At 43.7% G+C, this 8,996-nt stretch overlaps 1 long non-coding RNA gene across 1 annotated transcript in view; it reads left to right on the forward strand.

Moving 5' to 3' along the window:
• The first annotated feature begins 7,366 nt into the window (after positions 1–7,366).
• Positions 7,367–8,996, forward strand: part of LOC146350144 (uncharacterized) — a 34,851-nt gene continuing 33,221 nt past the window's right edge. The window contains exon 1 of the long non-coding RNA XR_014789193.1: positions 7,367–7,657. This is a non-coding gene — a long non-coding RNA (uncharacterized LOC146350144). The remainder of the gene's footprint in view (positions 7,658–8,996) is intronic.

Genomic DNA, 8,996 nt, shown 5'->3' on the forward strand with positions numbered 1-8,996 from the left:
CGAGAGAAAGACGGCTTGGCGGAAGCCGCCGCGTTGAGGGCGGGGTCACGCCGCCTCCTTCCTCCTCAAACGGGGGGGGGGGGCGCTCAGAAAGGGTCTCGGGAGGTCTGGCTGTAATGTGCGAGTCAGCGGAGGCTGACGGCCCTGACCTCGGTGGGCCTGTGACTCCATTCTGGGTTTCAGTCAGAACCAGCCAGAACTCTAAAGGAGCGACCCAAGGCGCTGAACCGATTTGGGGGATAGGGTTCAGCACCTCGGATAGCTCCTTCAGAGTTCTGGCTGGTTGGTTCTGACACCCAGAATGTATGCAAAGCCCCACCGAAATCGGAGCCACCAGCCTCCGCTGGTGTGTGTGTGTGTGTGTGTGTGTGTGTGAGAGAGAGAGAGAGAGAGAGAGAGAGAGGCAAAAGCCAGCCTTCCCTAACCTGGTGCCCACCGGATGTGTTGGACTACAACTCCCCGTATCCCCCAGCCAGCATAGCTGGGAGTTGTAGTCCAACACATCTGGAGGGCACCAGGTTAGGGAAGGCTGGCTTTTGCCTCTCTCAACCAGGTTGAGGAAGGCTACATCATAGGGTTGTTGCCAGACTATTTACTAGGCCACTGTTGGCAGAAGGTAGATCTGGATGACTTACCAAGAATTTCTAACTCTCAGTTGTTTAATGATTCCTGCGCTCCTCCAAATTATACTGCTAAAAGTTAAGAAAATGGGGGAGGGGGACCAGGAGTGGGCTTTTGTGTGGAAGGACCATCAGCTCAGTTCAATTCTGATCCTAAAAAAAATAAAATTGTGGGCTCCATATTCTTTAATTCTAAGTGCATGTCTTGCACCTAGTTCCAGTTGGTGGATCTCAGGTTTCTAATCAAACAAACAAACAAAGTTGATCTTGCTAGCCTGAAGTCTGCCCACCCCTGTTATAGGCTTTACATTAGCATCATAGACTGAGAACACTTTCACAGTGCAGTCCTTTGCATATCTGCTCAGACATCCCACTGTGTTCAAAGGCACTTATTCTCAGGAAACTGCATAGGACTGCAGCCTTAGAGTTTGAGCCTCTGCATATTTACTCAGAAGTAAGTACCACTGGGTTCTGTTGAAATGCTCAATGTGCAATTCTCTACATGCTAACTTTGAATACAGTGGATTTCAATCCTGAGTAAACATGCACAGGTTCAGGCTGCTACTTTCTATTGAGTTCAAAACAGTGTGTGCAGTAAATGGCCTTTGTGTCACTTTGTTCTTATTTCAGGTACCGCTGGCCCTGATCACTGAACAACCGAGGTTGACAGATAATGCATGTGTATTTCCAGTGAAATTCAGGGATGGAGGAGCATAGAGCATTTACAGAAAGTATATCAGGTTATTATGGATCAACAGACACAAACAAGCCAAGCTTGCTATTCTCCAGCTTCATGATATGCTGCATGGCTTCACTATGAACTGACTGTGTATTCTGTCCCCTGAGGCACCTGCTATTACTTTTTGTCTGGGCAAAATCTAATGGCTTAAGGACAGAGTTCATTCGAGAAATATGAACCTGCAGTTTAGGCACCTGATACAAATGTAAGATAGTGGAAAAGTTTGCCTGGAGGGTTTCAAGTCTCATTAAAGAATTTTAGACAGTGGATGTAAACTGTAGATCCTTTCTCAGGCAAAATTAACAACAGCATGGAAGAGTGCAATACTTACACAAGCATATGTAACCTCATTCCCCACCCCCAGCAACCCCTTGTTGCAGGGATGGATAAGGGAGGATAAAGCCAGGCCCAAATAGCAAGCCAGTCCCATGCTCCCTGAAAGGATGTAGAGGAAAAAGAAGGGAACTTAGGAAAATAGAAAAACAACAACTAGGATTTGTTTAATAGGGAGGAGGAAAGAGGAACGGTTCAGTTAAATATACAATTTAAAGGAAGTCTCTAACTAAAGAAATAGAAGGGAATGGAGTCCAATAATTTAGTTATCCACAGATGAGTGATTAGAGCAGGGGTGTTGCACCTCAGGACCACAAACCAAATGTGTCCCTTCAGGGTTCCCCAGATGGCCACATCCCTTCCTCTGGCCCCACCTTCTTTCCCCTTCCCACCAATCATTTGGTGGTTTCCCAGCTTTTGCATTTTTTCCCCTTTCTAAAAAATTGAAATGCTTCTCTTACTGGTGCTGAGTTTTAAGCTAAAAGATGCTGGTATTTTTCTTATTTTGGTCCTGCCCTCTTTTGCCTTTGCTCTGTCCACAACTGGAATGTGGTCCATGAGATCCACATTCTCAGGAACCACATAAAAGTGAATTTGGCCCTTGGGCTGAAAGAGATTCAGTATCTCTGGAGTGGAGTCTCTCAAACCTGTCTCTGGTTGCACAGTCGTGGGCTGGGATGCAGCTGGAGAAAGTGAATAGGGAAACATTTTTCTCCCTCTTTCACAATACTAGAACATGGGGTCATCCCATGAAGCTGATTGGTGGGAGATTCAGGACAGATAAACAGAAGTACTTCTTCACACAGCGCCTAGTTAAACTATGGAATTCACTACCACATCATGTATTGATGGCCACCAATTTGGATGGCTTTAAAAGGGGGTTAGATAAATTTCTAGAGGAGAAGACTATCAATGGCCATTAGTCCTGATGGTTATGTCCTACCTCCAGTATCAGAGGCAGTATGCCTGGGAGCAACAGTTGCTGGGGAACATGAGTGGGAGAGTGCTGTTGCACTTTTGTCCTGCTTGTGGGTTTCCTGTCAACAGCTAGTTGGCCACTATGTGAACAGAATGCTGGACTGGATGGACCCACTGTCTATTAACTTTGAGAAATCATGGAGGACGGGTAAAGTGCCAGATGACTGGAGGAGGGCTAATGTTGTCCCTATCTTCAAAAAGGGCAAAAAGGAGGAACCTGGGAACTACAGACCAGTCAGTCTGGCATCAGTCCCTGGGAAAATTCTGGAGTACATTATAAAGCAATCAATATGTAAGCACCTTGAAAACAATGCTGTGATTACTCGAAGCCAACATGGATTTGTCAAGAACAAATCCTGCCAGACGAATCTGATCTCATTTTTTGATCAGGTTACCTCCCTTGTGGACTATGGGAATGCTGTGGACATAATATACCTCGACGTCAGCAAAGCTTTCGACAGAGTGCCCCATGATATCCTGATGAGCAAAGTAGCTCAAAGTGGGCTAGATGAAACAACGATCTGGTGGATCCACAGTTGGCTACAGAATTGGACTCAAAGAGTGCTTATCAATGGGATCTTCTCAAACTGGGGAGAGGTAACGAGTGGGGTACTGCAGGGTTCCATCCTGGGCCCAGTGCTCTTCAACATTTTTATTAATGACTTGGAGGAGGAGGTGCAGGGAATGCTGATCAGATTTTCAGATGACACAAAATTGGGTGGGATAGCTAATACCCTGGAAGACAGAAACAAAATTCAAAGTGATCTTGATAGGCTGGAGCGCTGGGCAGAAAACAACAGAATTACATTTAATAGGGATAAATGCCAAGTTCTGCACCTAGGAAAAAGAAACCAAAGGCACAGTTACAAGATGGGGGATACCTGGCTCAACAATGCTATAAGCAAGATGGATCTTGGAATTGTTATTGATCACAAGCTGAATATGAGCCAACAATGTGATGTGGCTACAAAAAAGGCAAATGCTATTTTGGGCTGCATTAATAGAAGTATAGCTTCCAAATCCCGTGATGTACTAGTTCCCCCCTACTCAGTACTGGTTAGGCCTCATCTTGAGTACTGTGGCCAGTACTGGGCACCACACTTTAAGAAGGATGCAGACAAACTGGGGAGGGTTCAGAGGAGGGCAACGAAGATGATCAGGGGACTGGAAACAAAGCTCTATGAGGAGAAATTTAAGAACTGGGCATGTTTAGCCTTGAGAAGAGAAGACTGAGGGGAGACATGATAGCGCTGTTCAAGTACTTGAAAGGTTGTCACAGAGAGGAAGGCCAGGATCTCTTCTCGATCATCCCAGAGTGCAGGACATGGAATAATGGGCTCAAGTTACAGGAAGCCAGATCCAGCTGAACATCAGGAAAAACTTCCTGACTGTTAGAGCAATACGACAATGGAACCAATGACCTAGGGAGGTAGTGGGCTCTCCCACAGTGGAGGCATTCAAGATGAAGCTGGACAGCCATCTGTCAGGGATGCTTTGATTCACATTCCTGCATTGAGCAGGGTGTTGGACTCGATGGTCTTATAGGCCCCCTCTAACCCTAGTATTCTATTCTATGATTCTATGACCCTAGGTCTGACCCAGCATGGCTCTTCTTACATTCTTAAATGGGGTTGTTATTCTGTTTTTGTTTTACTATGGGGGCTGTTGGGAGGAGAAGATTCCAGAGCTAAGAATACACATTTATTAGTATTTAGACTCCTATCCCTTTTCAGAATATTTCTTACTTTATAGTTCACTTTAGCACTTAAAGTCAAGTGGAGTGAGAAATAGGGTTGTGGTTAATTCTGTTAGGAGGACTTGTTTCTGTCATCCCCCAGAACATACTCTTAAAAGAGATACCATGAACTCTTATATCCAAGAGAAATTGTAAATAATAGTATAGGAAGAATTTCATTCCTATATTACTTTATTGATCATACATTTCCCTTATATTATCATAAAACATTATAAAGAACAATGCAAGTTAGGGTGCAATCCTATGCATGTTTAGACAGAAAACGGTCCTACAACTCCCAGCACACCCCAGCCAGCATGGCTATGGCATACTGGATGACATTATTGCCCTATTCAGATGACAGCATGTGGAATGGATGTGTGGAGAAAGGGGGTGGCTTTGATGACTGATGGCTACTAGTTGCTGGACACACTTCACCTGCTGTAAGTGGGGATAGAGATAAACAGTTTGACAATTGGAATTCAGCCAACAAAAGGAACTGAAGCTGGCTTGTGAGAAGCCACCTTGGGGTGGAACGTAATACTGTTGGGAGGGAATTGTCTTTTCAAGACAAGCACTCCCTGTCAGTCCCCAAGCTCAATTTATATAATGTAAAGAAAGATAGTACAAAACACGAAGTCTCTGTTACCTCAAAAGTTTTGTGGTGACTTGTTCAGCCCCTTGTTTAAGATGACAAGTTGCGAATTGAAAAAATTCTAAATAAGCATTATGGTGTTTACCATAATACTATGGTATATTTATGGTCTACTGCAGCCTTCTCCAACCTGGTGCTCTCCAGATGTTTTGGACCTCAATTCCCATCAGCACCAGCCAGCATGGCCAGTACTTGGGAATGCTGGAAGTTGTTGTGCCAAACCACTGGAGGGCACCAGGTTGGGGAAGGTGGATTTAGGGCACAATCCTATTGAGACAGACGGTTGCCTCTGACTTCCTCTTCCACCTATCCAATGCAGGGTGGCTGAGGCATGGAGGAGAGGATTCCTTCTGTGCTCTGGCTGTCCTGCAGTTTGCCTTAGATGCACAATTTTGGGTGTCTAAGCATGGCTTCACGGAGGGAGCAGGAATAGGTCTGCAGACCACATAGGAAGCTGTCTAAAACAGTTTCCGCCGTCTCCTCCCTACCCTCAGGAATGCCCCCTTTTTGCCCTGTCCATGCTTCGTGTTATGAGCACAGACAGGTGTGGATGCGCAGCCGCCACGGTTCTCTCTGGCCCGGCTACGAGGGGGAGGGGAGGGAGCAGTTTCCCGGCTACGACCTCATAGTACTCTCTACAAGCTTGGAGCTGGGAAAGCGAAAAATCCTCTCTCCCCCAGATGCTGTCTAGAGGACATAGGATTGCTCTGTTAGTGTAATGAATGCGTCAGTGTGTTTTAGCAGTTTAGAATTACACGTTATTGTCAACTTTCCCTCCTGTGTATTTGGCATTCTCTTCATTGCCACATCTAGTGTGACATAACTTCCTCAAACTGCATGAGTTTACCCTAGCCAGCATTTAGCCATGAATAATTCAGGGTGGCTTTCTCAAAGCCAGTGCCTACGCATGTAACCTGAAGTTCTCTACCTCATTGCATAATTCAGAGATGACTTTGACATCTTACCTTTCAACCACCTTTAAAAATGGCTGGTTGAAGGCGAAGTGAATTCTGGATTTTAAAAATGCGTGGTGACATACCCAATGCATTTTTGCAACTTTTCTTAAGTGAATTCAGGATTTTTTCAGCCAAGGAATTTAACAGTGCCAAGTCCCAGACTTCACGCATCTGTGTGAATAAAGTTAAATACTTATGATTTCACTTACTTTGGGTAACAAAAAAGGGGGAGGGGAACCAAGCCATTCCTATGATCCATAATTCAACGGCCACAGCTTTAGGGCCAATTTTAGGGCTAATTGTTTTTTTCCAATGAATAGCTGTGTGGATGGAGGTAGCAGGATTGAGTCTGTGGTGTGTGGCAGAGGGGGCTTTAATTGGACCCCCCCACACACACACACTTGCTATTTACAATGGAGGGAGTGCACTTTTAATGTTTTTCAGGGCTTGGTCGAAGCACTGTAAACAGGTTTTAGAGCTGTGATTCAAATTAAGCCATGAAACTGAGTGGTAAGGTCAGTTAAGTGTTGGGCCTATCATACTATACACCTAGTAGGTTTGAGAGTCTTCAATATTATTGGAGCCACAGTTGTGGCTCCAGTAGATAATGCGATCAGTAAAATAAGGGTTCGGTGATGTTAAATCAGGGGGTGGGTTATTCTAATCTTAATAAAATCAAAAAGGTTTCACCAATCTTCCTGAAAATCACACTTGTCAGAAAGGAAATTCTATTTTACATAACTTGAAAATTTCAGGAAGATTGGTTGAAGACTGAAGGAGAAAGGACAGTTAACAGGGGGGAAAAAAACCCTCAGTCATGCAAAAGTGTTCCTGAAAACATGTGTTGGCAACCTTTTGTGCTCATTTTTTTGTGAAAAAACTATAGGCTATATAGGGAAACTATGTGTTTTCTCATTCCCTTTCTATTGTCATTGGTGGAATTGATTTTTTAAAAAATTCAATTTACTTATTTTTAAAATTATTTTATAATGAAGCTCTATGGGAGCTCGGAACGTGGAGCTCGGAACGCTGAGGGGAGGAGAATAACCCCCATGTGGTGGAAAAGCAGCAGCAGCAGCGAATTAATGGGACCTGTGTGTGTGTGAACGTGGACAAGTAATCCCTACAGCATGACCGGACCCCACCACTTTGATTTACTGGTCTGCGCTCCCACCCATTCCACTTGTTCCTCTGCACCCCCTTTTCCACCCTGGCTTGCTTGATTTTTACCTTTTGTTTAACTGAACTTTATTAGCAGATTTTAATTTGTTTTGAGAGCTTGTTTGGGCTCAGCCTGGGTCTTGCCTCCCTTTTGGGAGAAGAAGAGTCCTCTTTTCTTTTTTTGAACATGTTTTCTCTTGGCTTTGAGACTAGTTTGGGCTACAAGCCAGTTTATCTGAGGCAGGCTCCTGGCTCCTGAGCAGCACGATATAGTTTTTGCCCTCTGTTTTATTTTGCTCACTGGTGAAGCTTGGGCTTCACAACACTTTTTATTTTAAAATATTTTCTTCACTCTGTACTGGGATTAATTTTTCCTACCTGGTCTTTGCTGAGTTCTACACCCTGAATTCTAGGAGAGGTCTCTTTCAACCTTCCTCCAGGTCCATGAAATCCTGGTCTTCAGATCTCTGCTTAGGATAGGTAGCTATATCTTCCTTTTAATCCCCCACCCCCACTCCCTTCCTTTTCTGTAAGAGTTTGGACCATACTGCTATAATATTGAATGCTTCGGACGCTGCATTTAACTAGTTTGTACGGGTGGAAGTAGAGCTAAGTACAATTTAAAGATCTGCTGGGCCTATTTGGGCCTACTAACATTGATCTGGCCTACTAACATTGTTTTTTTTAATAGGCTTAGCAACAGTTAAATGGTAGGGTATTTTGCATAGTGTACACATGTAATCCTTGCAAGTTTCACATTTTACTTCTGTATGTGATGTTATTTTGCATTTAGTTTATAAACCATTTGTATCTTATGACTTCTTATGTGGCATGTTTTTATTTGTTTAACAAGCTAAAAGTGTATTCACTATTTTCCTGCTGAAGTTTTAAAATATATTTTCAAACATATCGAACTTCTGGATATACTTTTAGATAGCAGGGATCTGTATTGGGATAAATGCTTTTCAACTTGTTCATAAAGACAGTGTGGTATAGTGGTTAGAGTGTTGAACTGGGACCCAGGAGATCTGGGTTCTAGTCCCACTTGGCAATGAAGCCCACTGGGTGACTTTGGGCCGCTCACTGACTCTGAGCCTAACCTACCTCACATGGCTGCTGTGAGGATAAAATGGAGGAGGAGGATGCCCATGTAAGCTGCCTTGGGTTCTTTGCAAGAGAACCCAAGGACATAAATGTAATGATTACAAATGTAATAATAGTAGTAATAGTAGTAGTAGTAATAATAATAGTGATAATAATAAATGATCTGGAACTAGGACTAAGCAGCGAGGTGGCCAACTTTGCTGATAAGACCAAATTATTTAGGGCAGTTAAAACAAAGAGGGATTGCAAAGCGCTCCAAAAGGATCACTCCATAGTAGAAAAATAGACATCAAAATGGCAAATGCAGTTCTATGCAAGCAAGTGTAAAGTGATGTACATTGGAGCAAAAAATCCAACATCACTTATACGCTTGTGACTGATCGAGACAGGGATCTTGGGCTTATGGTTGACAGTTTGATGACAATGTCGGCCCAGTGTGCAGCTGCTGTGAAAAAGGCACATTCCATGTATTCCAAGGCATAATTAGGAAAGGAATCGATTTGACTGAGGGGATGGGAAAATGCTGCAAGGCACTCAGGCACTGAGGTTTCAACACACTCCTAAAGTTTCTCCCTTCTCCATGACTTTCTGGTTCAAGTCAGGCAAATATAAGGACAGTAATTTCACATCTTCTCAGGGCAATTTCTATGGATTCGAAGAAAAAGAAAAGTGTAAACTTCCCAGTTACATTTCAGAAGTATGCCATACCATGCAC

The sequence above is a fragment of the Heloderma suspectum genome, chromosome 3, assembly GCF_057233095.1.
Source record: "Heloderma suspectum isolate Gila_16-S chromosome 3, 16-S_ref, whole genome shotgun sequence".
Classification (NCBI taxonomy): Eukaryota; Metazoa; Chordata; class Lepidosauria; order Squamata; family Helodermatidae; genus Heloderma; species Heloderma suspectum.